At 44.2% G+C, this 9,166-nt stretch overlaps 1 long non-coding RNA gene across 1 annotated transcript in view; it reads left to right on the plus strand.

Annotated features, from left to right (window-relative positions):
* Positions 1-8,911, plus strand: part of LOC144761900 (uncharacterized) — a 256,334-nt gene extending 247,423 nt beyond the window's left edge. Inside the window, exon 3 of the long non-coding RNA XR_013595938.1 lies at positions 7,872-8,911. This is a non-coding gene — a long non-coding RNA (uncharacterized LOC144761900). The remainder of the gene's footprint in view (positions 1-7,871) is intronic.
* The last annotated feature ends 255 nt before the right edge of the window (positions 8,912-9,166 follow it).

A 9,166-nucleotide genomic window follows, 5' to 3' on the forward strand; every position in this document is an offset into this window, starting at 1 on the left:
TTAAATTTGTTTATACAAACTACTCTTACTGTGGTGATCTCAATATGAACTCAACATTTCGACCTGCAATAGTAACCAACAAATTAGATTGGCTTATGAAAAAGTAATACCAACCCAACCTGACCTAGGCTGAGGAACCCTTGTTGCTCTTATTACCCAGCTCCAGTAGTAACTCATCGGCTGCCTGCACAGATCTCACATTAAACATCTTATTATTGTGCATGATTTTTAAGGCAGCCGGAAACATAAGCTGGGCATTTGCACCCAGCTTCCTGAAGGCATCCAAGCGCCTCCCGAACTCCCATTGCTTCTCTAAGGTAACTCTGGACAGGTCAGACCTGATTACAAAGGTAAACCCCTTCCCAGGAAGTGATTTCTGTTTTAGGGCCAAGTTGAGAATCTGCTCCTTCAAAGTGTAAGTGTGGAAGTTTACCAAGATCTTACGAGGTTTGGACCTTTGGGGATTTCGCCTAAAGGGATCCCTATGCACCCGCTGGATATCAGTAGCCAACGCCTCAATTGAATGATCTAAGCCCAGGAACTCCTTCAGTAGGACAGTAATAAAATGTTTAATGTCCGAGCCCTCTGATCCTTCCGGGACGTTCAGGATGCGAATATTCCCGCGCCTGGCATTATTTTCCAGTGTTTCCATCCTTTCACTGAGCGCCAAATCTTCCCGAGTGAGTTTGTCAATATCAACATTAGCCTGGTCCAGATGTGTTGATAATACAGCCACTGTCTCTTCCAGGACTCTCGTTCTTGAAGTGAGCACATCAATTTTGCTATCCAAAGATTCGTAGTAATTTCTTATCTCAACTTGGTTTGCAGAAGATTCCTTAAATCCATTCCTTATGTCAAGCGACAATGAAGAAAACATAGCCAATAGGGAAGCAATGGAAATGGTGGAATCTGTGCCCTCTTTCAAACCCTCCATTGTACTAGAGAGTTCATTCTCTACCCTGGAATTGGAATGGGTGTAAGAGCCAACATCCTGCTCTCCCAATTCCTCAGCATCAACGTGCGTCTTGATCCTTACCGGTGCGGAGGTGATGCGTAGATTCTTGGCCTGCGGCCCTGTTGCGATGCGCAAGATGGCACCTCGATGCGATACGACAATCCTCGTGCGATGCGAGAAGATGGGGCCCTTGATGTGATGATGCGATGACGATGCGTTCACGCCCTGGCAGCCTTGCGACGACTCTGTACTTTGGAGCTGCGACAGGCCCTGCGACACGCTTCTTCGGTGATGTGATGGCGACCCTCTCGATGGCGTCACGCTTCTCCGGTGATGCGACAGCAGGCAGCTTTGGCGAAGATACGCTTCCTGGGAGATGCAGCGACGGCACGCTTCTCTGGCGATGCGGCGATTTCAGCTCCTGCGGCGTTACGCTTCTTCTCGTTGCGTCGCGCTTCCAGCTCCCAGTGACACGCAGGCTTTTGCAAACAGAATTCCCAACAAAGGAAACTCTGAAGGGAGCCGGAGATGAAGTCTTTTGTTCCTGAGACTTGAGCAGGAGGCAAGCACAAGTTCAAGCCCTTGGAGCAATATTCTGCAAGATGATGAAAGTTCTTTAAAAGTTCCTTCTCCTTTCCTTGGCAATGAAGAAACCACTGCAGGCCAACCCAGCAAACAGCACACTGGCAGAGGGGCAGTCCAAACTTCTGCAGTTTCCTTGGTTCTTCTCCTCGGCAAAAGGTTTGTCTTGTTCCCAGAAGTGATCTAAAGTTCTTGGGTCTGGGTCCCAATATTTATACCCCAAAATCCTTTGTTCTGTGAAGGCAGAGGGGCCTCTGCCTAGTCCAAACCAGTTCTTGAGCACTTTGTTTAGATGACTCCTTCTTTCCTTTCACAGTGCAGAGCAGAAACATCAGATGCCCCACAGGAGGTGGAGCCAGCACTGTGGTGGGAAGGCACAGCCCTGGGGCACTTTGTTGCCATGATTCCTTCTCTCCTTTCACAGTGCAGGGCAGAGACATCAGACATACCATAAGAGGTGGAGCCAGCATTGTGGAGGGAAGGCCCAGCCCTATTCAGGTCCCAGGTGCAACTCATCCCTCCCATCTAGATACATATCTCTCTATTCACCACTGGGCTGCCTCAGCCTGTCTCCTGGAATTTCCCAGCCCTGTCACTCAAACTCCAGACAAGGAATACACAACCTAGCAGAGGCAGGCCTGGATAGTTAGACAAGAAAATAACTACTTTCTAAAAGTGGTATTTTCAAACACAGAATGTTAAAGCCAACTTTACTAAAATATGTATTTTATCATTCTGAGTTCAGGCATATTGAATTCAAATTTCTACCATGTTCCCTAAATCAGTTAGGATTATAAAATGTAATAATCTAACTGCCCATTCTGGCCTGTGGAGAACAGGTAGCCTTGACTCTCTTGTTACTGTTAAAGTTTTTTTCTGTTCCCCTGTTTTTTCTGCTGATAAATTTGGCTATGAAAAATCAATCTCAAAGAATCCCCGTGTTTTTAACATATTTGACTTTATGGAATTTACCAAATGAGTGTTTAAGTATCCAATTGAAAATATTTCTTATATCGGTCTCCAAATGTGCTCTTATTTTCTAGCATATAACATCCCGTTGATGTAAATAAATATCAGTAGACAGGATAATCTCCCAGTATGTCTTGCTATTAAAATTGCTTGAACTAATATGCTATTTAAATGCTTTACATTCACTGTATGTATAAACATTGTATAACATTAGCTTTATCATTGTATATTTTTGTAGCCTTAAAGAAGTCTTGTGGAGACGAAACGCGCTGCGTCGGCAATGAATTTGTATTATGTTTTTAAATAACTGAATGAAACATCACCTATTAAAAAAATAAAGGAATAAGATTTTTTTTTTTTTCATAACAGAAGTCTCCAGCAAATTGATTTTTCCTTTGGGAATTTATTCATCGTGATTATGATTGATACTGTTTCTGATTTGAAAATTACGGATTGTACTATATCACTTTTGACATTCCAAATATATGGGTATGTGCTGAGCTTTCTTGAATCTTGTATCCATTTTGGTTATCTAAAATATTAAGGGAGCTAGGAAGGTCAGGCTCTCAGCTCTTGTACTACCACTGTCTGCTTATACTACCTAGAATAACCATACATACCAGTGCAGGTCTAGGGTGCCTTGACCTCCTATTTTGTGTAGCCTTGCAGTAGTAAAAAACGAAAATGGCTGTAATTCACTATTAGGACATGCTACACACACCAGGGCAGGTCCTACCTTATACTTACAATGCACCCTGCCCTTGGGCCTACCATAGGGGTGTCTGATATGAAGAAAAGGGAAGGTTTAGAGACTGGCAAGTGGGTACACTTGCTAAATCGACATTGCAGTCACAGACTGCACACAAGCCTTGCAATGGCATGCCTGAGACACACTTTACAAACTACTTCTGTGGGTGGCACAACCAGTGCTGCAAGCCCACTAGCAACATTTGATTTACAAGCCCTTGGCCACATGGTGCACTGTACTAAGGTCTGACAAGTAAATCAAATAACCCAATCATGGAATCACTAATCAGTACATCAATTTAACATAGGGAGCACTTGCACTGTGGCACTGAATAGCAGTGGCACAGTGCCCAAAGCATATAACCAGTAAAAACATCTCAAAAACAGAGGAGGCAATCAGTAAAAATGGAAGGGAGACTCACGCCAATGAAGCCAAGTCTAACAAGGCCTATGCTGGGTCAGGCAGTTGTTAGCTGACATCTGGGCAGGCCCTTACTGCCCCTCCCCACCTAGGCCATTACTAATCCCAGTGAGCGAGGAGCTGCACCCAGAACTGGTTTAGAGTGACCATAGAGGAGGGAATACTCATTTCCATTGCCACACCTCTGGGGTGGGCACACAAGCTCTACACAAGGAAGGAAGTTTATGCCATCTTGGTTTTAGGTAGAGAATGGTACTATTGCATTGTTTGCAATAGGGCACACAGAAAATGCCTGGGAACTTTCCCTGGGAACCATCACCCTATTCGTTAGGGAGGGACTGGGAGTCACCCACACCACTGAGGTGGCACCTGGTGCAAATGTGGCAGCCATATACCCTCCACAGAACACTACGTGACCTGTAGAAGACAAGAAGAGTACTAAATCTGACCTGCTGTCTGAGCCCTGTGAAGAGACTTAAAATCTTGACCTGCTATCCCTGTTGTGTCTATGACAAACAATGGCCTCCAAAGGTCACAAGACTGGCCTCCTGTTCAAGCTACAGGTACAGCACAAGCTACAAGGGGCCTTTCCTGCAACTTCCTAGCTGAACAGTTCCAACTGGACCTGTCCTTCACCCAACTGGTGGCTTCTGCTGGAGTGAGTATTGACCTCCACGTGTTGTTTCTGAGGTCTTAAAACTCTCGGCTGTGTCAAAGTCTACTTCACTTGCTCAAAAACGTTTTGATTCCAAAGTCCTTTGAAGGATTGGGGCCAACCTGTCAAGTTGATCCGACGAATGTGCATTGCTGCTGGGCTCAAGATTCAGGTTGCTCCTGCTTGGAGCTTTTCCATGGCAGCAAATCCCGTTCAGTGGGTTATTGAGGAGAAGGTATCTGGCTTTGTTGAACCATCTTCGACTAGTGCCTGCAGCCTTGCCTGCTGGAGGAATCTGAGCTCCAAAAACGTTACTAAGTTGGAATGTAGAAATCTTCACCAGGCCAAGAGGCCAAAAGTATTCAGCCCCCAAGGGAACTTCATAAGGCGCAAAGATCAAATTTGTCCTGCACATAGCTTTCCATCCAAAAGTCAACAGCTTCTCCTGGAACTCATCCAATGGCTATCTGATGTCATGGAGCCCTCCTTGGCCTTTACCTTCTGCCTTCGCCCTGCTGAAGATTTTTGACTTCCATTCAGAGACCAAGGGCCCTATTACGTGTTTGGCAGCCTGACCGCCGTACCACTGTGGTGGCGGTCCCTAGAAGACTACGGCACCGGTGGTTTTACACCCGCCGTATTATGCGGCATGCAGCCTGAAACTCCGAGGTTTCCGCTGAGCTTATGTACAGGAATTTATATAAGGCAGCCCTTTGGTTTGTCCTTATCCTATTTTGCACTCTCCACACCCTTTTTTTGTTGAATGTTTTTTTTCTCTAATATCCCTTAGTGTTATTTTTTTCATTGTCACTTACTTTATTTTGTAGGAATGCCTCGCCCCAAAAATCCACATTTGACAGAGGCAGAGTTGTCAGTCTTGGTGGATAAGATCATAGGAGTAGAGCCACAATTGTCTGGAGCCCAAGTCCAACATACTCATCTCAGTAGGACCAGGGAAATATGGGACAGGATAGTCAATAAAGTGAATGCTGTTGGTACCACTCTGCGCACACAGCAGGAAATTAGGAAGAGGTGGAACAACCTCAGATTCAAAGTGCATCCCCTGGCCTCCAAGCACCACCTGGAGGCCCAGAGGACTGGTGATGGTCCTGCTGGCCCCAATTACCACCTTTTCCTTGGGAGAAGGTCTTGGCCATCCTGCATTCTGAGGGCTTGACAGGAAAAGCTGAGAGAGGGGAGTCTGGTAAGTCACACTTCACTAATTGTCACAATATTTCAATGGCCTGTTGGCTCTCAACTCTGCTTTTGCTATTGTGTTGTCTACCTACTTTCCTAACATTCAATCCTCCAAGTATCAAGATGTTGGTTTGTCAGGGTAAATGTTTATTGTTGCACATAAGATCACATGCATCAATCTCCATTACATGCCACATGTTGAAATGCTGTCTGTAAGTGTATAAATATAACAATGTCATCCCAGGATCCATGATATGTGTTAATCTGCAAATGAATGGTCCATCCCAAATGCATGTTGCCAACAGGCATGTTACATCAACCATTTTCAAGTGTTGGGTAGTCGAGATTGAAATGACTACAACTAACATGAGTCCCTGTTACTGTAACTCTAAACACGATGCAATAGTGATCTTGCATATTCTTCCTACTCTGCTCTGTTACAACTGATGTTCACGACTCATGGACTGTGCAATGCACATACAATCGGAGACATGGCTGACTTCTTGTCTCCTCAATGAAACTACTGATGGCATGAGTGACACCATACCAAGTGTGTACTTCAAATATGTGTACGGCATAAAGGTAATTCAAATGATATGAAGTGGCAGGTGACCCACTGACTACACTGCTCACATGTTGACCAATGCTAGATATAAAACCAAGTTGTGTTTTGCCTGCATTCTACACAACTAGGCCAGTGTTTTCCCAAACTGGGGTCCGTGACACATTCCCAGCGGGTCCACAGGCAGCAGTTTTAAAAGAACTGCAAAGTTCGTTGTAGAATTAGCAGTTTTTGAGCAATAATAAAAGTGTCAAGATAACATCAGTGATTAATGTACCTGCTGGAGAGAGATGAGAGTTTCGTCCAGTGGCAGGTTCGACTTATCTAATGTAGCATAGAGGGTTAATATGCCTGCTGCAAAGAAAAATACCATGCATTTTAAAAAAAACTGCCTTTTATGTGCATAGGTCAGTGGGTTACTGCTTTTGTCACAGAGATTCTTCGGTTACTCTGCAGTTCATAAGAGACAATCATAATATAGCACAGTGAGCTATACACTGTCATCAAAGAGCTGCTTACACACTGCATGGTACAAGTTAGTAACATGTTTTTTCCCAGTCTTCCACTATCCCGATGCTGCTAAGGGGTTTATTTGGGTGGAAATAGATTTTTTATTGTTAAAGGCAATGCTAACCACTGTGTTACGTTCTGAATCCTGAGTTCGTGCTTTTCCAGACCAAGAACTCTTTAAAAATGCCTACCAGTATGAAAGACATGTGAATCCTACACTTTGTAGTCCCCTTTGCTTTATGTAACATTTTCTCTATACTGATTTACACATATGATTCATTGTTTCTGTATGTGTGTGATATAAAGTGCTCTGACATCCTACAATGGTATGAGAGATGCTATAAAACAAATGAAATACATGTCACAGGTGTGCTATGGAGAAATGAGAGGCACTGTTGAAGCGTGATAATAAGGGAATCATTGAAGAACCCCAACAAAGATTGTTGTATCCTGGTGCATACTAAGGTCATCATTTACTATTCTTTAGAAGGTAGTACAATTCAATATATAATGATAAATGTATTGTAGAATGCACCATTGTTTCCTAACTTTTCTTGAGGGGATAGTCTCCCAAAACCCCCTTTGTAGTGGTCAGGCTCACTCACTGCACTTGGTGTGCGCTGTATAGGGACTGGTCTGAAACATTTGCCAGGGCTGCTTCGGGTTTCCACTCTGGCCCTGGCAGGAGCCTTGTACTGCGAAAAAAACCTAACCATTTAAAACTTCATCACGTAGATGCAGCACCAACCTTCCCATTACATTTTTCTGTTTTTTGCAAATTCTTTAAATATAAAATACTAAAATCCTTAGTAATTCGAGTATTTGTTTTGTGTGCACATGTGTGTTTATTTTTTTCGAATTACTCTTTTAATGTTTGAAACTTAAATCATACGAATTGCTGGGGGTCCCGGGCTTCCAGTGGTGATTCAATGGGGGTCCTCAGGAGTCAAATGTTTGGGAACCACTGAACTAGGCCTTTGAATGGTCAAATACATATGTTACTTTTACACTGTGTTGGCTTAAATATTCTAGAAATGTCATGTACATTTCTTATCCCAAAATGCAACATATAAGCACTTCTAATGAGCTACTCAATTCTACCACATGTATTGAATGTCTCCAAATGTCTTGTTAACAGGTTCAATATCACTACATTAGAACAGTAATCTCTACCTATTTTGTTACTTCCGAAGTCTCTACTTACTTTGACACAAATGATGTTGATGTACATACCACATTCTGACCGATAACAATGTTCTCTATTTCTCAACAGGTTTAACTGGCAGAGCACCTGGCCAGAGCTTGCCCAACGAGCAGACTCCCACTTTAGCCCAGGATCAAGCCCTCAGTGATGACACCATTCCTGGAGATGTAGACCTGGATGATCTTCCTGGCATATCTGGTTAGCCTGGGCAGACAGCAACATTGGTTCTCCCTGTGCCTACAACACCTCCCACTCAAGCTGCAACAACACAGCCAACCTATGCCACCCCAACCTGTGTACCTAGCACAGTCATTTGCATTGTGTGCCCCCCCAGTCCTGGATTCTGAGGTGGCAATCACTAACCCAATCAATGGTAACCAGGACCCAGTGGGAGGGTGCAGCCTAGGCCAAGGGCACAGGCCATGGGGTTAGGGGTTGTGGGAGTGTAACTGTGGGTCGCTGAGTGAGCCCACTGGGGTCACCCACATCCAGGCTGCCATCCACCAAGTCTTGGTTGCCTATCAGGCATCCCAAGGCGTGATGGGCCAGGTACTAACTGAAATCTGGGAGATGAAGCAGCTGCATAGGGCCATATACCAGGAGTTGGCTGGCATCAATACCAACATGCTCTCCATTGTTGGGGTGCTGCAGGACATCAACACCACTCTCTGCAGTACTTTTCCACCACCGTCTCCCTCATCCTGTGGTCAACCTACATACAGCCCATTGATATCTACGGCAGCCACAGAAAGGGAGGTCCTGCAAGAAGAAGGCACGGCTGCAGCCACCCCTATCTCAGCAGCAGGCGAACCCCCCTCATCAAAAAGAGTGGATGTACACCCAAAAATCCAGGAGGTGTGGATGGCAACACACCCACCATCACCAGTAAAAAACCTCACACCTAATTTCCTTCTATTTGTGCAACACATTCACTTAGTGGACTATTCCCAGACACATTTCCATTTCTGATGGAAGTAGTATTTTGGACTTCGGACTCCAAACAATTTGGTATCTACAACTATGGTTTCATCCACCATGACTGACCTCTACACTTTTGGTTTCCCTGTTTGGTTTGGCACAATGTTCATTTAACCTTGTTCACTGCAATAAATACACTATTCACAAAGTCAGTGCCTCATGTAGTATCTTTCATATCTAGCAATTTATATATACTATCATGTGAACTTTGCAATGCCAAAACAAGCTACTTGTGTAAGCCTGGATATGTTGAATGTCAACAATGTTTAGCCCTGGATCACAACCATGTCACACTAACACATACATACAAGTGTCTGGTCTTATAACCTCTTTATTCCGGTGTTCAGATCATATGCTGACATGATGTCATAAACATAGCACATCAG

The sequence above is a fragment of the Lissotriton helveticus genome, chromosome 6 (genome assembly GCF_964261635.1).
Source record: "Lissotriton helveticus chromosome 6, aLisHel1.1, whole genome shotgun sequence".
NCBI classification, from domain to species: domain Eukaryota; kingdom Metazoa; phylum Chordata; class Amphibia; order Caudata; family Salamandridae; genus Lissotriton; species Lissotriton helveticus.